Source organism: Cavia porcellus, unplaced genomic scaffold (genome assembly GCF_034190915.1).
Source record: "Cavia porcellus strain 051 isolate PalLab524CR breed Dunkin Hartley unplaced genomic scaffold, mCavPor4.1 scaffold_36, whole genome shotgun sequence".
NCBI lineage: Eukaryota > Metazoa > Chordata > Mammalia > Rodentia > Caviidae > Cavia > Cavia porcellus.
Window position 1 is genome coordinate 2564033 of NW_026947519.1, and position 20602 is coordinate 2584634.

Here is a 20602-nt window from a genome sequence, read left to right on the forward strand (position 1 = left end):
AAAAAAGAGTAACTAATGAAAAATGTCACACAGATAAGAAGCCCTCTACCTGTCTGGCAAGGAGTCTTTCAGGGAGAAGCAAGCCTGAGAACAAGATGTCAACTGTCCTCAAGCTGAGACATTGCTAATGGAATTTCTAGGGCCAATCTTCCTATCATAGGTACATGCACTTTTATACATTTGTCTGTTCACAACCTAAGAGAGACACATAGAGATCTCACTGTATGCTGTCTACCTGAGATCCCCAGAAGCAGGCTACTCTTGGGGAGACAAATGAACTCACACTGACAATAGCTGGTGATAACTGAGTCATGAAACATAATGTGAAAACCAAATGCAGGCAAATCTGGAGGAGCCTTCAATCTGGTTCCCAAGCCTTTCCTCTGTAGCTGTGCTCCCTGATTTCTAGCAAAGGGATCAAAACTGCTGTCTCCTCTCTGGCCTCAGGGAAGAGATTCAGAAGTGGGTCTCAGTGACAGTGAAGGTGCCCCCTGCCCCTCTGTAACTGCTGTCTTGGAGGAGAAAGCCCTTTGTCTTCCTCCAGCTCCCTCCATTGCCTCTACCAAGGTGCATTAAAAACTGAGCTGCTTCCAAGAGTTCTGGGTGGAGATGCTTAGGAGTGCCTTCAACATACATTTATCCAGCACTGTCACATACACACAAGTTCCCAGTAAATGTTTGTGGGAAGAAAAGGTGTAGTAAAAAGTCACAGCTGCATGGAAGGAATCCTGCTCTGTACATCACGACGCCAGCATCAAAACACATGTGGTTCTCACCCCCTTCTGTAGCCTCTCAGAACCCAGTTACCTAATGGCTGATCACATGGCTGCTTGCCTCACCCCAGCACACTCGCGTACAGCCTCACTGCACCTGTAAACATGTACGAGGTGCTGTAACAGTGGATCCAGAGGCAGGAAAGTTGAGGACACAGTAGCAGCCTGGCAACTAACTGGCCAGTCAGAAAGAAATGATCACATTGTCCTTTTCTGCCAACACTGAGGAAGGCAACTGTGTCAGAGGCCCATCCCATGTGTGCATTATACACAGGTGGGCCTTGGACCCATCTCCAGGGCAGGGACTGTTCAGCTCCTCCATGATACAGAGAGTTGCACTTAGCAGGCTGAGAGTACTTCCAGACCTTATAACACAATCAGCTGGTGTTGGGACAGGACAGAGATGCATGGCCCCAGTGGGGAGGAATTTGTCCCCAGATACAGTTGGTATAGGGCCTTACTTGCCTTCCTTCCAATGTGTGGTTCAGAAATGAGTGCCCCACTTCACTGCTTGATGCATCTAGCCTTTGTTCCATGGCCCAATTCCATTCTGGATTTCCCATATAAGATACTTCATAATTACAGGGTCTACCTCAATTGTACATGACAGGAGCATCTGCATGTGTCTCTCTAGGTATCCAGGTAGGCATGCATCATACAGGGACCCACTGTTTTGGTCATCACCTAGGATGCTCTGCATTCAGAGGTCTCCAGATGGTCCTTGAGACCCCACTTCTTAATACCATGTCCTGAGGAGAACTTCTAGTGCTGTGCACCAAGCATTGAGGTTCTTGATAGCCTCAACCTTAGGTCCTGAAGCAAGGGCAACACATGTATGCTCTGGGTGAGAACCAATCAGCCATACCTGTGGGTACTGGATTCTCTCTGAATCTGAAAGTAGAGTACAGAGTAGTCCCCAGAATGGCCAGGGCTAGCAAAAGCCCTGATGTGTGCTCTTTGGAGGATAAGAGAGTATCAGAGAAGGATAGAGGGATGCCCAGGGAAAGCCAGAATGGAAGATGGACATAGAGGAGTAGAAAAACACCCTATGTTATGCAGTGACTGACACCTGATTTTGTTGTGCACCATATGTTTTGGGTTGCAAAAGAGTGCTGTGACTCCTGTACTTTGTGAAGTTGCATATGCAGTGCCCCGTACTGAGATTCCATCCAGAGATCCATGGAAGATTGGGGTGGACAAAGAAGGCCCTGGCCTGGGTAGAAAAAGTCAAGGCAGAGAAATAAAAAAGAATGACAGTATGGGAGGATATCCTGGGCAGGTGGCTGTGAGACAGAGTCTGTCTTGCACAACTTTACTGAAGACACAGCCAGTATTCACTGACACCCTGACCTTGCAACATCAGGCTACGATCTCCCTTGTTCAATATAAGAGGACCATTGTGATGCCCTCACAGGCACTGGGGCCCACACACATCAGAAAAGGCCTGCCCACCTCTCTAAATTCCACACACCTGCTCCTGCCCTTGTTCTTCACTCTCCCTCATTGTGCTCAGCTCCAAAATGGTGCCACATAGTAAGAACAGATCCCTGGCAGAGTCCATGGGGAGTGGTATTCAAGAGGGGTTGTGCTGGGCATGGATTTTTCCTATCATGGACTGATACTGTGGCTGGTTTTAACACACTATGACACATATGAAAAGTTAGTCCCCATTGGTTCAGGGAACAAGGGATGTCCAGATACACTGCTAGTTGCTACATTGTATGAGAATGGAACCAAGAGACGTTACAATTCTCAGGTTCCTCCCTGGGAATGACTCACCTCAGGTTATGGTTAAATCAGGCTGATAGGAGCCACAGGTATGTTGCTTAGGGAGCTGTTGTGCAGGTCCAGATCAGGACAACTGAGACTCTTAATGACCGATGGGATACGAATTTGGGATGGAAGTGGGACAAATGTCTTCAACAAAAGCTTATTAACAGATATCCAAGGCACAGGCATGAAAGTCAGTCTCCTTTCTAAAGCTGTGTCCCACAGACCTTGGGATTTAGGATGTGATCAATGCCTAGGGACTGGACACAAGGCCTTTGGATTGGTTGGGTATTGAAGTTCCCTGTGTCTGGAGTATGAGATTTTCTCAGAATTGTGGAGATAATGGGGTATTTTAGCAAGTAGGATTCCCAGGGAGAAGATATTACATGGAGCCAGCATTAGCAACAGCAATACACAAGAATCTTGATTATCAGCCCATACATATCAAACATTGTCAGGGACTGCATTCTCTTTTTTTTTTCATTAATTTTACTTAAAGAAAGACTAAACAAAAGAGAAAATGTAGAAATATTTCATATGTTCAAAGAAAAGATATACATAACGATATCACGAGTTGATATTTACAGTGTCCTTTTATAAATAGTTGCTCAAGATACAAAAGTGAAGCAAATAGTTCTGTTCAAGTATCAAAAAAAACTTAGTAATATGGTTATCAATCCTATACACTTAAGCATGCATGCAGTTATCCATATCTTCATTTATGTTGAGATTAAACAAACTAAATCAGGCTAAAATCATTATGAACAAAGTATAATACTATTGCTGAATTGCACATCATGACACTCTGGGGAGTAGCACTGGTTACTGTAGTGTCTTTTTTTTAAATTAATTATTAAAAGTCTAAACAAAACAGAAAATGCGTAGAAATAACACATACTTACAAAGAAAAAAATGATCAGTAAGAAATTACTAGTTGATGATTACAGATTGTCCTCTTACAAATGGTTATTCAAGATAGTAAAGTGGAGCATATAAAGTGAGTATTATCCATATCTTCAAATATGCTGAGATTGAACAAACGCAAGAAGCTTAATATCACTCTAAACAAAGAATAATACTATTGCTGGGTTTCACATTATGACACTCCAGGAGCAGCACTGGGTACTTTAGTGTCTATTTTTCTTCAAAGTATCTGTTCATTTCATCATGTGTCATAAGATCAGATCTCATAATCTCTTTATGTATTCTATACATGCATGAGTCTTAATATATATTTCTATCCTTTTATATGTTAGAGGGAGAAACAAAACAAAGAAAGACAAAACAAAACATATTACTATAAACACATGAAATAAAGAAATCATACAAGACCATTGTACACGGAGTTCTATCATAGTTCTCATCTCTTGTTATCCACAATAGATTTGGCTATACTATTAGGCATAATATAATTGAATATATCAGTGCAAAACAGTATTACTAAAAAATACAACTTTGTATATAGTATAAAACTTCAAAAAAGGCATTAATCAAAAAGAATGTGTAACATAGTGAGTTATGACACCTTCAGAGTAGTTGCCTATACTCTCAGACTTGATATTATCAATCATACCACTATTGAATAAAATCTGTTGATACCAGCTATCAAACAAACCAGATTTAACTAATATCAGTTATGATAAAACAGTATAAGTCACATAGATTATGTTAATAGGAAAATCACTCCAGATTAAGTTAATAGGAAAGTAAAGATGATTACTGTGCTATATCCTGATGTTTTGGGTATAGCTATCTGTGCTCTCAAATCTAATACAAGTGAACAAACTAAGACAGAATAAAATCTATCTAAGCAGGGTGGTGCAAGTAATATTAGTTTTAAATCCTGAAACACTATTAAACAATGTCTTCTACCATCTGTTCATGCGTCTCCCTCCACTTTCACTTTCCCAGTGTACACTGTGCATTTTTGGGTCTCACCAAGACACTTGATTTTAAATTGGGGGGCAGTAACCTGCTATTTACCTAAGTGGTTCTGAATCTCCTCTCTCCTGGACGTGATCTTTCACTGTATTCTTTTACCTGTTAAAGACTGTCTTTCCAACCTATCTACAAATACTGGTCTAATAGCCCCTATTACTCTCTGCTTCTCTGTCACATAGAATATTGTTTATTATACTTGATTTTCAGTCCATGTACTCTTTTTCATTTTAATTATATTTCCTATAAGTTGCATTTCAGTGGACCCTGGCCTCATGATTTACTCTAAGGGTGATTCTTTTTTTAAAATATATATTTAGTGTATCAAGGCCATCAATTTGAGATTATAATTGAACTTCTCTGCCACATTTCTGTTATGCTCTTGTCTGACATCAGTTGTCTGCCTCTCTTCTTCATTCTATTTTCTGGTCCTTTCATTGAGGTGTCTCTTCCCCTGTTCCTGGAATCCTAGTATTTTTTTTTTCTCTCTCTCTAGAATGCCCTGCAGTATTCTCTATAGAATTGGATTAGTGGTTGTGAATTTCCCAAGTTATATCTTTGTCTTGGAAGCATCTTGTTTCTCCATTAACTTCTAGGGACAGATTTTCATGGTATCCCAATCTGGAGTGGAGGTTATTTTCTTTCAGGGCTTGGAATGTATCACTCCAGGCCCTTCTTGAATTAATGGTTTTTGATGAGATGGGCCTTCCTTTATACATGATCTCTTTTCTTGTCTTTAACAGCTTTTAATATTCTGTTCTTATATTTATTTCTGGGATCTTGATTATTATAAGCCTGAGTGTGGCTCTGTTTTTGTTGTAAGAGTCTGGAGTTCTGTATGCCTTATACATATGCATATCATTTCCTTTTCCTCTGTTTTGGAATTTTTCCTTAATTATTTCTGTGAATATCTTTGTAGTTCCTTTGTTTGTACCCTTGCTTTTTCATTAATGTTCCTTATTCTCCAGTTATAGATACTCTTGTCATCTAACTTTGTATTGTTACTCCTTGTTTCCTTGTTATTTTTTAAAAAGTTCTTTTTCTTCATAATCAAACATTGCAAAACTGTCCTCCAGTTTGAATAATCTATCCTTAGTTTCTTTAAGCAGATCTTCCATCTTTCCATACCTTTTAATTACTTGGTAATCTCATTGAATCTGCTTCATGTAGTCTATATTTTCTTTATATTCTTCATCAAAGTTTTCTCTCCTCTGAGTTCCTCCCTTCTTCTGACTGTGTCTTGAGAGGTGCTTTGCATCTCTTTAATTAACCTTCTTATATTTTGCTTTACTTGGCTAAATATTTCCCTTTTGATATCATTTTTGAGGTCCTGAAGTTGTCTCTGTGTCCACTGCTGCTATGTTTAATATTGCATGTTTGCTGTCCTCATTATCCTTTGTATTTACCTGTTCTGGGTCAATGTTCTCAGAGTTCGGACCTCAGGACTTTTCTTGTTGCTTCCTTTTCCCATCTTTTTTGTTTCTTCCAAGAGGCCCCAGTTTCTTTTTTGGTTGGTTACTATTCTTCTGAAGCATGCTGGCTATGTAACCCTTCCCACTGCAGTGTGATAGTGAGTTGCAAACAGAGCAGCATATGCTGACCCTCTGCTACAGATCAGTCAAGCTGTTAAGGCCTTCACTGCAATATTGTTCACTGCCAATGTAGGGAATTGATTTCAGTAACCTTTTGGGACTTATCCAGGTCATGTGACCCAGGACAAGCTCACTCCACCAATCTATTCAGAAAGGAAACAACTGACTGAAGTCACTGTTGCCCCTTGTTTCTGCCAGTTCTGCCAGGTCCCAGAATGTCTTCTGTTGGGGCCCCCTCTTTGTGGAATGGTTCCACTCCCATCACTCATCACAGTTTGATACAGGTTTGCCAGCAGCTCCACTCTCAGTTAAGATGGCTGACACCCAACCTCAGGTTTTCTGTGCCTCCAGTAAGTGAAAGCATTAGGATTTTGGATGGCTCAGTAAGTTACCATTCCTTGGCTTTGGGCACTGCAGTGGGAGCTGTTCCAATAGTAGCACCAGGACTGTATGTTTGATTGGTTCTTCTCACCTTAGTTTCTTCTTGGGAGGAGAGAATTCATCTTCCTCTTCTCGGGACTCCCTATGCGTTATTATGTTGTATTCTAACTTGGCTATCTCAGGGAGCCTTTGTAGCCTGCTGTTATATATCCACCATCTTTGCTCCTCCACAGACTACATTCTCGTGAACTGTCATAGCTCGAGCATGGGCACAGTTGTCTATGTGAAATCCTGCTTATATAACTGTGTCATTGTGTGCACATGCTAAACTGTGGGGACATGTCCTTACAGGTCCTACAACCATCTGTGGGTTGAAGCAATGTGATGTGCTTTCCAAATCCCATTTTCTCTAAGTTAAGAAACTGTGTAAGTGACCCATATGGTGGATGAATCTTACAAAGACTAGGACAACAATAAAGGGAACAGCTTAATACCACTAATGCCACCACAGTGCAGCTTATAGCCACCCAGAGCCAGATAGATACCCATTTCTTGCAAGGTTTCTTTTTTCTGCCTTTCAGGGTCAGGGATATAAATGCCATATTCTACATGAGAGAGGGTGCAAGAACCTCCTTTTGCTGTGGTTAGCACATCAAGGGTCATGAGGTTGTGCAAAACCTTTCTCATTTGAGAAATTTCTTTCAAGAGCAACATCAAAACGGAAAATGAGGTTTAGTGTCTGGGCTCTACATTGAGCCCAAAGATTTCAACATGGAGGGCTTACTCTATTATTTGGCTTCCAGAGAAAAAAGCCATAATCAGGTCAATGAATATTTATCACTGAGGGAGACACTGTGTTTATGTTTTGAGACAACTCAGGAGCAGACTTTACCTTTCAGTTCAAAACACACTGGTATTGGTGGGGAAGCGCAAGAAGCAGACTCCCTCTGCCTTGCTAGTGGTACATACACTACAGAAATCATTTTTGTAGTTAATTTCAGACTACATCTGACTTGCTTAACATTCTTTGCACCAGTAATTGTTATTTCAATACGAGAATTTTAAAGATATAGGGATCAACTTTGTTTCCAATCGTTGAAAGCTGGAATGGAAATATCAAGTAACAGCTGAATGAACAAACAAACCGCATCAAGTCATGCAATAACAGTCTACTAAAAACACATAGGAAAATACTGTAAAGTGATATCAATATGATTATGCTTGGTGAAGAAGCCAGAGTGCCCAAATAGCATCCAGTCATTACATATATTTGCAAAGAATGATAACACACATGTCAGATTGAAGGCAGGTTAGTCAGTCCTTGCCTATCTGATATAAGAGATAAATTCTGTTCTCTTAGAGTTACTGTGTATCAGTAATCCAGGATGCTTTCTGGGGGCTGCTTCCAAAATGGCTCTATGAATTGAGCTACAGACTCAGTGAGACACCAATGTGGCAGAATCTGGTCTCTGGCTATGTCCCTTGCTTACAGGCAGAACTCAGAACAAAAGGCTGATGTCCTCTCTGTCCATTTTCCCTTTATTTGCCCCCTATTCCCAGGGAATGTTGGGTGTATGGGAGGCAGCACAATTTACAAAGCTGCGTTGGAAGAGGCCTGGGCTCTACTGTGCGAGAGGAAATCACAGCTTCCTGACCAGGATCACTATGTCTCTGCTTTTCATCGACAGATTAAAAACAACCAAAAAAAAAAAATCACCCAACTACCAGGTGAGAAGTATTGCTCAAAAAAGAAATCACCATAGACATGGCATAATGCAACCATGTACAATTTTTTAGAAGTATTTTCATGTCACCTGTTTGTACATTGGCTAGTACCATAGGAAATTGAGAAGTCATGTGCCACTCAGCTAATCCACAGATATGGACTCTCATGCTGTTGCTTCTCCCCATGCAAAGTTGTTCAGTATAGGAATAGTGAGTACTTAAGCTAAACACACAGTCACTGAGATAATGGAGCAGACACAAGAGCTGGGACAATTTCTTCTCTCCAGCAAAGAAAGAGGCATCAAAATTTGAGTCACTGATGGAGCCAGACACTAATGTTTCTGGCCATGTCTGTAGTAATTCCTACAATAAAGTCCAGGGTGACCCAGCACTGTGCCACCGTCCTCAATGGCAAAGATCTGGGGTTGAGGGGAAAGTAGGAGAGCATTCTGTAGGATCCTGTGCACAGCTGCTGGAGGAAACCCTACACTGGCACCATAGCTCCACAGGTTCAGGGCCATGGAGAACAAACTTGAGGCATAGAAAGTCTTTGAGAAGGCCAGCCAGTATGCTGGGTGTCTCCTTTGAAATCCAGTGCTTCCATAAACCAAAATAACATCAAACAGGAACCCCACAATGCCAAGGTGGCCATTCAGGGTGAAGGTCAGTGCTGCCTGACACAGCTCTACAAAGCAAGCCCCTCTGGGGCTGAACCTCTGAAAGATCTGACTCACCGCTTTCTTCAGGGCTCTCAACAATGACATCACACAGAATCGTGGCAACACACTTGAAGCTTAGCTCAAACTGAATCTTGTAAGCACACAATTCTTGCAAAAACAAGGCTGAGAACAGTGCTCTGCCTGTTGTATAAATAAACTGACACTTATGAAGGCATGGAAATAATTCCTGTGGGTGGGTCTGCTATGGCAGCATCATGAAATCACATGTTTACAGGTTTCTTAACTGCAAAACAAAACTCCAAAAAAAGGGTGTATGCACATGACTTCCTGTTTGCATTGCACTGCAGGAAGGAGGATGCTGGAGGCAACCCAGATTTACCGGGCTTCTTGGTAAACCCAGGGAAAACCTCATCACCCAAATGTGAGAATTTAGACACTCTGCTCAATGTCTATTGTTGCTGTAAGTTGACAATTGTGAGGTGTTACTATCTGCACAAGCCATCTCTGCCTCTGTCAACCTTTGCCTGCAGGGTGTGGATCAGACTATGATTTTACATAAAATCCCATCATGATTTCAGAATACTTGACAGTCTCTTATCTACTGGAAATTATTTTTCAAGTTTGGGCATAAGAATTGTTAGAAAATGTGCTTCACCAGTTGAAAGGAAATGAGATTGTTTGAAATAAATGCAGTAAACTGATTTGGCAGTGGCAGATTCAATTTCTACCAAAATCCATATTTTGGGGTAAACAAACATGAGTCGGGGTTTGCTGTAGGAGATGTGGGAAGGCACAGAAATGTCGCCAAGTTCAGTTTCTGGTTTGCTTCCCTCATTCTACTAAGCTGTAGAGTGGTTATGAGTGTTCACACTCATAAGGTTTGAACTACAGTACAAATCTGTAACAACCTCACTTAACTGAGAGTAAAAAGAGAAGAAAAAATTTTTGGCAAAATGCAGATCTACATATATGCTTAAATGAACAAATAAAAAGAAAGAAGTAAAAAGGAAACACAATGATAATTCTGTGATTTTTCCAATACTATAGCCTCAGTCACAAAGGAGAACAAAGTTTGCAAAGATAAAGGGTCACTGTGTCAACAGACATGGTACTCAAGGGGCTGAGGGTGTGCTAGGTGCACTATGTGAGACAACTCCGTCAGCATCTGGTGTCTGGTGAAGCTGAGGCCAAGACCCAGGCACAGATGCTAAAGTGGCATATTCTTTGATGTAACCTGGCGGTTCTGCCTTCCTGAGCCTGCAGGGTTGCAGCATGGATGTGGTGGGGTAAAGGGTGTAAGGCAGGTAGTGCTAGGCTCCTCCACACACTGCACATTCTCTACTGGGCCTGGCAGCAAGAAGATTCAGGTCCTCCCAACTGGAAAATTAGACTCTGAATGAAAAGACTTGATATTTTGTGGCAGTAGCTGGCACAGAGGAGCATGCTGGTTTCTACAGCAGTGAGGGCAGGGCCACCCCAGCATGGGGAGGATCTATATGGCTTGGTTTGTTGAGATTTTCAAAGTTAGTCATAAATGATATATTGGTGTTGTGACTTAAAATACTCCTTGTTATTTATATATATATATATATCCATAAAGTGGTGTTTGAAGTTTCTGTACTGTGCATATCATTCACTATACATAAATGAAAATTAAATCATCCATTTTCACTTACCTAACCAATAAATTAGCCACTCTTTATTTCCAACTGAGTTGAATAGAAGTAATATTGACTGAAACACTGTAATACTGCAATGAACATAAAAAATGGAGGGGCTGGGAATTTAGTTCAGTGGCATAAATGCCTGCCTGGCAAGTGTGAGGTCATGGACTGGACCCCTGGTATGAAAGAAAGAAAGAAAGAAAGAAAGAAAGAAAGAAAGAAAGAAAGAAAGAAAGAAAGAAAGAAAATAAGTGAAAAATCAAATAAAATACAAAGGTGTCTCTCCCAGGATCATATTCTGCCCTGAGGAGTTCCTTTCTCCTGTCTTTGCCTGCTATACAGGCCTCTGTCTCTTCATTGCTAGGTGGAGAGAAGAACGGTCCAGAAGCTCTCTGTCATCTCCCTTAATGTGTATGTGGTCTCCTTTGGTGTCACTGACCCACACCCATTAGGCCCAAATGTATCAATCAATAGAGCAATAAGTAACACAGGAAATAGGTTGAAAATCAAAACTGCTTAATAACAACAACAAAAGTCAGGTAACAATAAAGGTCCCAGTGAAGTTTACCAAGGGAATAATAATAAGTACTAATCATTTTTCAATTTTTCAAGCAAACTGAAGTGAAAGAACCAATGCAAACTTATTTTAGTGAAAAATCATCCTGCAAATAACCCAGACAGTAATGTATTAAAAATAAAATAAAAATAATATAATTGAAAACACCTTACTGGCCAGTGTTCCTAACAAAATTCCTGCCACTGTTCCTAATGAACATATGTAAAAATGTTCAGGTAAATATTACCAGCTGAATTCACTAGGTCATGCAAAACTGAAGCAACGTATCAGTGGCTCAAAAAGGCCCCCATCTTAAAAAACATTCAGTGTAACTTGCCACATTCGCAGAATGGGACACAGGCAACCCCTCAATAGATTTGGAAAAATGGCTTTGAGAAACTCCAAAGCTCACCATTCTTTTACGATAAGAACCATTCACATACCATGTGTATGAAAAATAGACCTCAACATAGCAAAATCCACACATGAGAAACCTATCCATGACCTCGTGCTCAGAGGCTGACAAGCTGCAAGCTTTGCTTTTCAGTTCAGGAACGAGATAAGGCTTACAACTCTTTTCAGCACAGTGCTTGAATCCTAGCTCTAGAATTTAGTTAAGAATAAGAAATCTAATCCTTCAAAATCAGAAAGGAAGACACATTCCTGTGGACCTGTTCTTGGATACAAAAAGCACAAAAGTCCACTGAAAATTTGTTAGAACTAATTAACAAATAACTTAGGTTTCAGGGTACAAGATTTACATGTCCTAATCAATTAATTCCCATGTACTTCAAACAAACTGCAGCTTAAATAAGAAAGAATATGCTTCAATTCATAACTCACTAAAAAGAGTTAACATTTAGGTAAAATTTAACCAAACTCATCTACAGTTTAAAACTTGTAAAAATTAACAAAATGCAGGATATGGCAAAAATTGAAGAAAAGACAAACTGTGACATCAGATCAGAAGAATTAATGTTCATAATGTACACACTACCCAAAGTATCATTTTCTTGCCACTCCTGTCAAAATATCAATGGCATTTTTTTATAAATAGGAAAAACAATATGAAAATTTAAAGGGAATTATAAACAATTATCTTATAGTCATGGAAAGAACATTAAAGGTACAGGCATCAACATACCTGTTTTCAGTGTATCTTGTAAAGTGACATTTGTCAAAAGTCAATTGCACTGCAAGAACAGGGCTGTAGATTAAAACAGCTACCCAGGAAAACATCATGTCATACAATCACCAGAATGTTTTCTTTCACATTGCCTTTCCTTTCCTTTCTTTTCCTTTCCTTTCCTTTCCTTTCCTTTCCTTTCCTTTCCTTTCCTTTCCTTTCCTTTCCTTTCCTTTCCTTTCCTTTTCCAGTCAGATTCTCCCTGTGTACTTATGGCCTGAGCTGAACTCAGAGTGTGTTGCAGGCTTGTCTGGAACTCCCAGGAATCCTGTTGCCTTAGCTGCCTGAATGGAGGCTTTGCAGGATTTTCACCATTCCTTGCTCAACCAATGGGATTTTAACACCAGTATGGTGAATCCAGCTCTAGTGGTGTCTCTTGTAATCCCAGAAGTCTGGAAGCCTGACATATGAACATCACAAATTCAAGGACAAACAGCAATTTCACCACTTATCTAGAACTGGGCTCAAAATAATAGAAGTTTTAAAAGTAGATGGTAATGGAGCTAACTGCAAAACTCTACATTCAATCCCTCAAAATATAATGAAAAACAAAAACAAAAGCTTGGAAAGCAGAACGGGAGGGCAAATAATGTTTTACAGAGGCCTGACCTTCTGGAGGGCAATGTGCCCCAAATAACTCTAACCTTCACACTTTTCTTGGGGTCTGATTTCAAACAATTATCAAATTACATGAGGGATCAGAGAAAAAGTGAGTGTGTTTCAAGGATACCAGACCTCAGTCCCAATGCAGAAGGCATTAGGAGTGAACTTCTGAGGCACATGCTGACCACAGTTAAAAAACAGAGAATTTACCAACAGTGTTAAAGGGATTTTTAGTCCTACTCACTGTGAAAGAAACTGCCAATTAGGAAGGCGGTAGACAGCTTAACTAGATTGACTTTTTCTACAAAGTGTCTAAAGACCAAAGACAGACATTGTATTCCATGAATACACAACATTTCAACCAATTTCCAAATAAGAATAATGTATGTGTAATCCCAACACTCTGGGAGAGTGAGGAAGGAGGAGGAAAGATTTAAGCCTAGCCTGGGGAACATAAAAAAATAGTGAGACCATGTCTTAAAATTTTTAAAAAAATTTACAAATCTATGAAAATACAGATCATTAAGAAGCAGCAGAAATCATTGTGCACAGTGCACTAACCACAGTTTTTATTACTGTTTTTGGTGCATTTTTATCTTTTTATACACTTAAAAAGTATACCATTTTATTGTCCTTCTTAATATGTATTTGAGTCACATTAAAATTAAACAAGTTCTTGAAAAAAATAGTAATCTCTTGTTCAAATCCTGGTTGTAAAGTGACATTTGTCAAAAGTCTATTGCACTGCAAGAACAGGGCTGTAGATTAAAACAGCTACCCAGGAACACATCATGTCATACAATCACCAGAATGTTTTCTTTCACATTGCCTTTCCTTTCCTTTCCTTTCCTTTCCTTTCCTTTCCTTTCCTTTCCTTCCCTTTCCTTTCCTTTCCTTTCCTTTCCTTCCCTTCCCTTCCGTTTCCTTTCCTCTCCTCTCCTCTCCTCTCCTCTCCTCTCCTCTCCTTTCCTTTCCTTTCCTCTCCTTTCCTAATATAAATTTAGAATCAAAAATAATAATCAAATTCTCTTCATACTAAGCTCTCCAAATCCTAGAGAGTATATCCAGTAGTGTATTTACAGTATCTCAGCTGAAAGCTTAAAAGGATTGAAGTGATGCAAGAATCAGGCAGCACATCAATGTCTGCATGATGGTAAACCTTATGCTAGGTGTTCTGATTACAGTACATATGATCAAAAAAGCTACAAAGATTTCTCAATTTATATGTGACTTTTTCATTTTCATTTTTGTCTATTTTTACCTTTTTTGTTTGGGTTTTGCTATGCAGATTTGTCTGGCCTTGAACTCATCCTATAGTCCAGGCTGACCTCACTTCACAACAGTCTTCCTACATCAGCCTTCTGCATACTGAAATCACAGGTGTGCACCAACATGTCTGACTGTTTTTTCTTTTTAAAATTTTCTCCAAACCAATACTCAGTTTTACGTGATATCCTTATATTTTCTCAGGTTGATTTTCAAAATCAAATCAGAAAGCACTGAAAACACTCTGAAGATGTTTCAAAATCCTCATCAGCACCTAATAAAATGAAGCATGGCACAGTAGAGCACCATGCAGCACAGCACAGAACAGAATGCATAGTATAGGACAGAAAAGCAAAACAAAAAACAACCAAAACTGCTTTGAAGAACTGATGCCAAAGATATTTTAACAATTTCTACATTAACTATACACCAAAAATAAGATCCAGCAATTTCACCTTTAAGTACTTTTTATTTGAAACAAAAGCCTGTATCCTCTCCATCATGTGTATCAGAATGGCTGTGGAAGCTCGCTTTCAAGATCCAGGGTCATCAATACAGGGATGGTGGCTTCATGAACAAGTCGTGGTGGGGTGGTTCAGACCCATGGTAGTGTGTGGTGGCTCCATCACCAATAAGAACCAGCACAGGAGGACCCCAACACAGTGACATTACTTGAAGGAGACCAACCAAAGAGCATCACCACTGAACCGACTCAGCACCATTAACTCTAGGAAATGCAAATTACCCAGTAGGGACAAAAAGCTCATGGTCTGTCTGGGATGGGAGGACAGGAAGTGATAGCAGTGGCTAGGAGATAAGTTACCCAGGAGTGATGCACCTGTGTACTTCATCAGCATGGGGTCATGATATACACAGCCTGGCAAAGCCTCTCCTTGCACTCACCATCTGCTGTCCTCCTCACAGGAGATCAGAGTTTCGAGCACTACAGTGTGTGGCTGAGGTAAATATATAAGGATAAATAAGTAAACATGCATAGGCATGTAAGAGTAAAACTTGCTATGAATCCACCTCTTCTGGTAAAATGGAGGTTACAACATGAAATATTCATATCCTTCAAGGAAAATTATTATGGGCATTTATGGGAACATCTCCCTGCTCCCTAATAGAATTGAAATGAAACTGACACAATCCTAGTAAAGAAAGTCACCATAAAATTTGAGAGATCCCTAAGTGAAGACCCTGAATCCCTCATCCTCAGAGAAGATGGACTCTATGAATGGAAAGCATTGTGCCTGATGCATCTGAAGCATCTACATGTTTGTTGCATTAAACAGTTCAAAGTGCAGCAAAGTCTAAAACCACACAGTTTTCTAGTGCTTTACTTGATGTTTCTAAGGAGCACACACATCTGGGGGCATTGGAGGAGGAGAGTCACATGTGTATGACAGATGACTTTTTTCAAATGATCCAATAAAAACTCAGAAACCTCTGGTCACCAGGCACCTTGGCTTTGTCACAGTTGGCCTTAACGGACACTTGGCTGGAGAGACAAGCAGTGAACAAGCTCTGCTTAAGGCCTTGATGCCTCAGGCTAGAACCTTGTATGGGGATTTCCAGGGAAATGACTGAGATGATGATTTTCTCAGCCCATAAATTTCAGGAAGCTCTATAGGAACTGCCCAAACATCATGGGCAGGACAGGGTAGGGCTCATTGGATCAAACCCTGGAAAACAGACAAAGAGGGAGCCCACCACAGGAGTCCCTAGGCTTGGTCAGCAGCCACTCAGAGGCACCGAGTCCAGCACAGTTCCATTTAGGCCTGGCCATCACTGTGACTACCCTTGCAAAACTACCCCCCTAGGTCATCAGTGGGAGTGGTCTGAGGACAGGCATGGAGGGCAGATCCTTCTGGGCAGGAAAAGGTTCTGGGAATCTGTGAGCCTGGGCCATTGTCACATTCCCACCCAGGACAGGGATGGCAGGAGAAGGGCAGCACCCATGTTTATCCACAGCCTCCAGAGACATCTCCTGTCCTTCTGTGTAGAAGTCTGGGACAGAGCTCTGTCTTTGAGGAACAAAAAGTCATCTAGGTTAACAAAGTGAAAACAGTGATATCCCAGAGCCTTGGAATTCCTGCATGTGGCTGGGCTCTGCCCCAACAGAGCTGCACACAGGACATCAACCTGGAGCTGGTTCCTGGGTCCTGTGTGCCACACACTGCTCCAGACTCTGGAATCCATAATAATAATAAGAAAAAAAAAAAAAAAAAGAACAGGTATAGTCTCAGGTGTAGGGTGTGTGAGCAGCCGGGGCTGTACTGAAGCCCAGGAGAGGAACTTCTGGGGCCAGATTAGCCCTTCAGCACGTCCCTTCAGGACTTGGCAAACACTGGGCCTATGGTCGTGCTCCCAAGGAATCTGGACTCCATGACATCAACTACGATATCCTCTCTACTCAGGCTCTACCTATTCACAGGCAAGGTCACTGTCTATAAATCGGTGGGAGCAGGACCAACAGGACACAGACACAAAGTGACCCAAAGTCATTCCTTTTCCTGTCGTGATTGAATTGTGCCACTGCACCTCATTGTCCATCTTGGGTCTGGTGTCCTTGGACCATTTTCAGGCTGTCTTTCCACCCTGACCCCAGCTTTTACACCTCTTCACTTCACCAGAGTGTTGCTCACCTCCAATGTTGGGACCACCGCTACTCTGTCCATTTCTCTGGCACATGCCTCACAGAATTATTCAAGGTACCATAGTCCCTATTTGGGGGCCACTGTGGCCTAAATGAATTCCAGAAGAGGGCAATGCACATGGCTGATCAGCTTCCCATGGCTATGGAAGAATAACTTAATTCCTTCCTGGGGACTTTTCATCAGAAACCTGGGGAAAATTCTATTAGCCTCATTACTAGATCTGTGCATCCTGAATGAGCCTCTGTTTTCTAATCTCTAAAACAGGAAGCCATTTTAGGACTCATATGTTTTATTACTGCCTAGAGTTGTATTCAGCCTCTCCTTTATCTAGCTGTTCTGAGCATGATGGTATGTCTTAGTATCCCCTGTGAGATGTAACATTTAATATGAGAATCCCTTTTCTGCTGGGTCCAGCTGGGAGCTTCTGTGTACCAATTGAAATGTGTGCTTTCCTTCAGCTCCAAAACCTCTTGAGAAGCCATGTGTGGGACAGCATTTCTTTTCTTTTTTTTTTTTTTTTTTTTGTCTTTTTCATTTTTATAGGTACCAGGGATCGAACTCACGACCACCTGCTTGCCAGGCAGGTGCTTATGCCACTGAGCTAAACCCCCAGCCCCCGGGACAGAATTTCCATGTCTTCCCACTGTCTCATCATAGTTCAAAATTCAGTAGGCAGAGGTCTTCACAGTGATCACAGTATAGACTGGAGGGCCTCACATATTGTTGGAGTCCCTGATCTGGCCTTCCTGGACACATCCTACAGTAGTGGCAGCCCCTCTACCTTGTATTCATCTAGGACATCCAACTCCACTCCACCGGGCCCAATGCTAAGAAGGTGAGTTCTTAATTTTGCAGGCCAGTGGGACTTGGCCATTTGTGGATTCAATTCCTGGTATTGTGCCAGCACCTCTCTTAGCCTCAGTTTATAACACTGAATTTGGGGGTGCTGGTGGGTCAAGATTGCTGGGTCACGGAGGATGAAATGTGAGCTTCATGGCAATGGGTTAGCTGTACCCTTGGCCAGGTGAAAATCAGCTTCAGAGACTGTGCTGATTCCTATGGATGACCTTACATCCCCCTCAGTGACCCACACTTGGGTAAACTGTTCTGTTCTTTGGAAAGAAGAATGGAGAGTCACTCTACTGGCATCAGGATGTGACCTGGGCAAGAACTGTTGGGGATTGCAATGCATCCATGGCTCTCATATGTCATAGGAAAGCAGATGGTTGTCATTAACTCCACAAATATATATGAAGACACAGTATGTGCAGACACTTTTCTGGGTATTTTCCATGATCCTGAAGCAGAGCAGATGCAGCCAATGCCCTTTTGATATTTGGAGGCCACAAAGTCACCCTTGGCAGCAGAACAGATATTGCTCACTTCAAGGCAGTTGTTCCTGGCCCCAGACCTCCCTAGATGTGGGTGCAGACCATGCAGGAGGAGTTCTGCAGAGACAAAGATAACCAGGTAACAATCACTGACTGAGCTACAGACTGCAGAGAGGCAAGACAGACACTGAATCACTCCTCACTTCTCAGATATTCATGGAGCATTAGTCCTGAGCACTTGAGTGCAAAGACACAGCAGATATCAGTGTCTGCCTTCACCAAGCTGACCTGCAGTGGATAGGAACAGGGAGACTCTGTGTCAGGCTTCCCTGAAGAAAGAAGACGTGTTAAATTACTAAGCAAGGACACATTTCCATGGAGCATTCTGTCAGCCATTTGAAGCTACCTGGACGCACACTTCCCCAATATGGGTGGGCAAGAATGGAGGTGGGTACTACATTGACTGGGCAAAAGACTGGTATGTCCTTCCCTGCAGATGAACTACACAGATAATGTGAGAGGGAAGGGTCTTTCACTCTGCTGCCTCCCTGTCTGTCCTAAGACCACCACTTTTGTCCTTGACTTCTCATTGAAATTGCACTCCCAGGTGTATCTCCAGACCAAGCTTCTGGACCATCTGGATTCTCCTAAGTCCCATGAGGCTGAGATCCAAGATAAGGAAGCCTGGGGTGTAGACTGTGGACTTTTTGGGAGGGTATGGGCCTTTGGACTCAATAAAGTGTCCAGATGCTGAATGACTCAGGAATATAAGCCCCTTAATAGTCAGTGAGGGGATGTAGGAGACTTTGCTGGGGCTGTGTTGGTACACCGAGCTGCCTCTGTTAGGCAGTGGGAAGATTTATGCCCTGAGAAGTCCATGGACAGTTGGTGATTTTTCTCCTTTTGCAATTTCAAGGCCAGTTGCAGCCCATGCTGAAGTTGTACACACAGAGCTCTTTGCAGCTTCACCTGCAGCTCCCTCACCATCTCTGGGCCCATAGAAAGAATATGCACCTGGTTTCTTTTGTTCACCAACTGCAGAGCTGGATCTCCTAGTGGCTCCACAGCAGTAGCCATCTCTTGAGGTCTACCTGCAGGCTCCTCTGGACACACACCTACCACTCCTCTCCCTTCCAAATATCCGGTATTGTATTTACTGCTACCCTTATTTCCCAGAGATATGCCAGTGATAGAACCAATGTAAATAACGTTTAAGATTTCAGTCATGTTTAAATAATAAGCATTCCGTGCATTCTCAATGCTTTGCAAATTTCTTCCATGTCCACTTCTAGAACATTTTCCTCCTCAATTTTGTACAGAAAGATGTTTTCTTTTCTTCACCCTCTTGCTCCATCCCAGGCATCACTCATCTTATGTCCTCAAAATTTACCTATGCTACATTTTCCACATCAATGCAATCAAGGTTCTCTTCCGCTAGAGGATGATGGATGTGACTTTTTAAATCTTGCTCTTTTGTCAGAAGCCAAAATCTTAAGTAAATGTCCTTGATTAGGGATTCACAGATTCCAGAAATGACCCGGGATTCTTTCCTGGGGTGAGAAATACATATTATGGTTAAATACAAAATGCTATATGAATGAATAATAAAAGACACTGTGACTGTTGTTCCACCAAGGAACAGGGGCCTCCCTCCAAGGTGATTCTCTTTGGTCTCAGTTTAAGGTTATCCTGAGTGTTTGACTGTTGAGTGGGGAGTGTGTGAAGGGAACATTCCATCACAGAATGCATGTAGGATGCCAAGACCCAGGAATGTCATCCTCTATCCCATAGAAAGCAGCCACCATTGTGAATCTCATTTTGTGAGTTTCATTCCTAGCAGTGGATTTTTTCGGCCACAGTCAGAGGTAGGACAAGTTCCTGTCCATGGTTCTGCAGATACACAGTGTCCAGGCACATAGCTCCATGGTGACCTCTGGTAAATGCAGCTGTACAATCTGTATTGTTCCCATGGGGACACTGCATCCCGATGACATCTCAGCAGACAGCGCAACAGCATGACCTGGCCTCAACTCTGCTTCTTGAAGATGGATGAACATTGCCTAAAACTAGACTCACATTCTCCTACAAACTACTGAATCTCAGACCATTCTAAACACTAGGAGATGAAGGTTCCTAGGGGAATTTCGTTCCATATTGCCCAAGGAAGTTGTAGGATCCTCTTGATTCAGCTTCTTCACAATGTAATAAATTTCATATTTGTACAGGAGAGTTAAACACAGGGCCTTCTCACAAAGCAACATCCCTGGCCATTTTTAGTTTTTAATATTTAAATTTGACACTGGGTCTCACTGTGCAACTAAGTTATTCAGTCTGGGCTCAAATATGGGCACCTCTTGCCCTAGTGTGGTAGAGCATGGAGATTACACAGAATCAAACCTCAACCAATTCCACAAGGAATTTTTAAAAACCAACTCCAAATCTTCTGATAGGGTCTGAATGACCACCTTTGGAACATG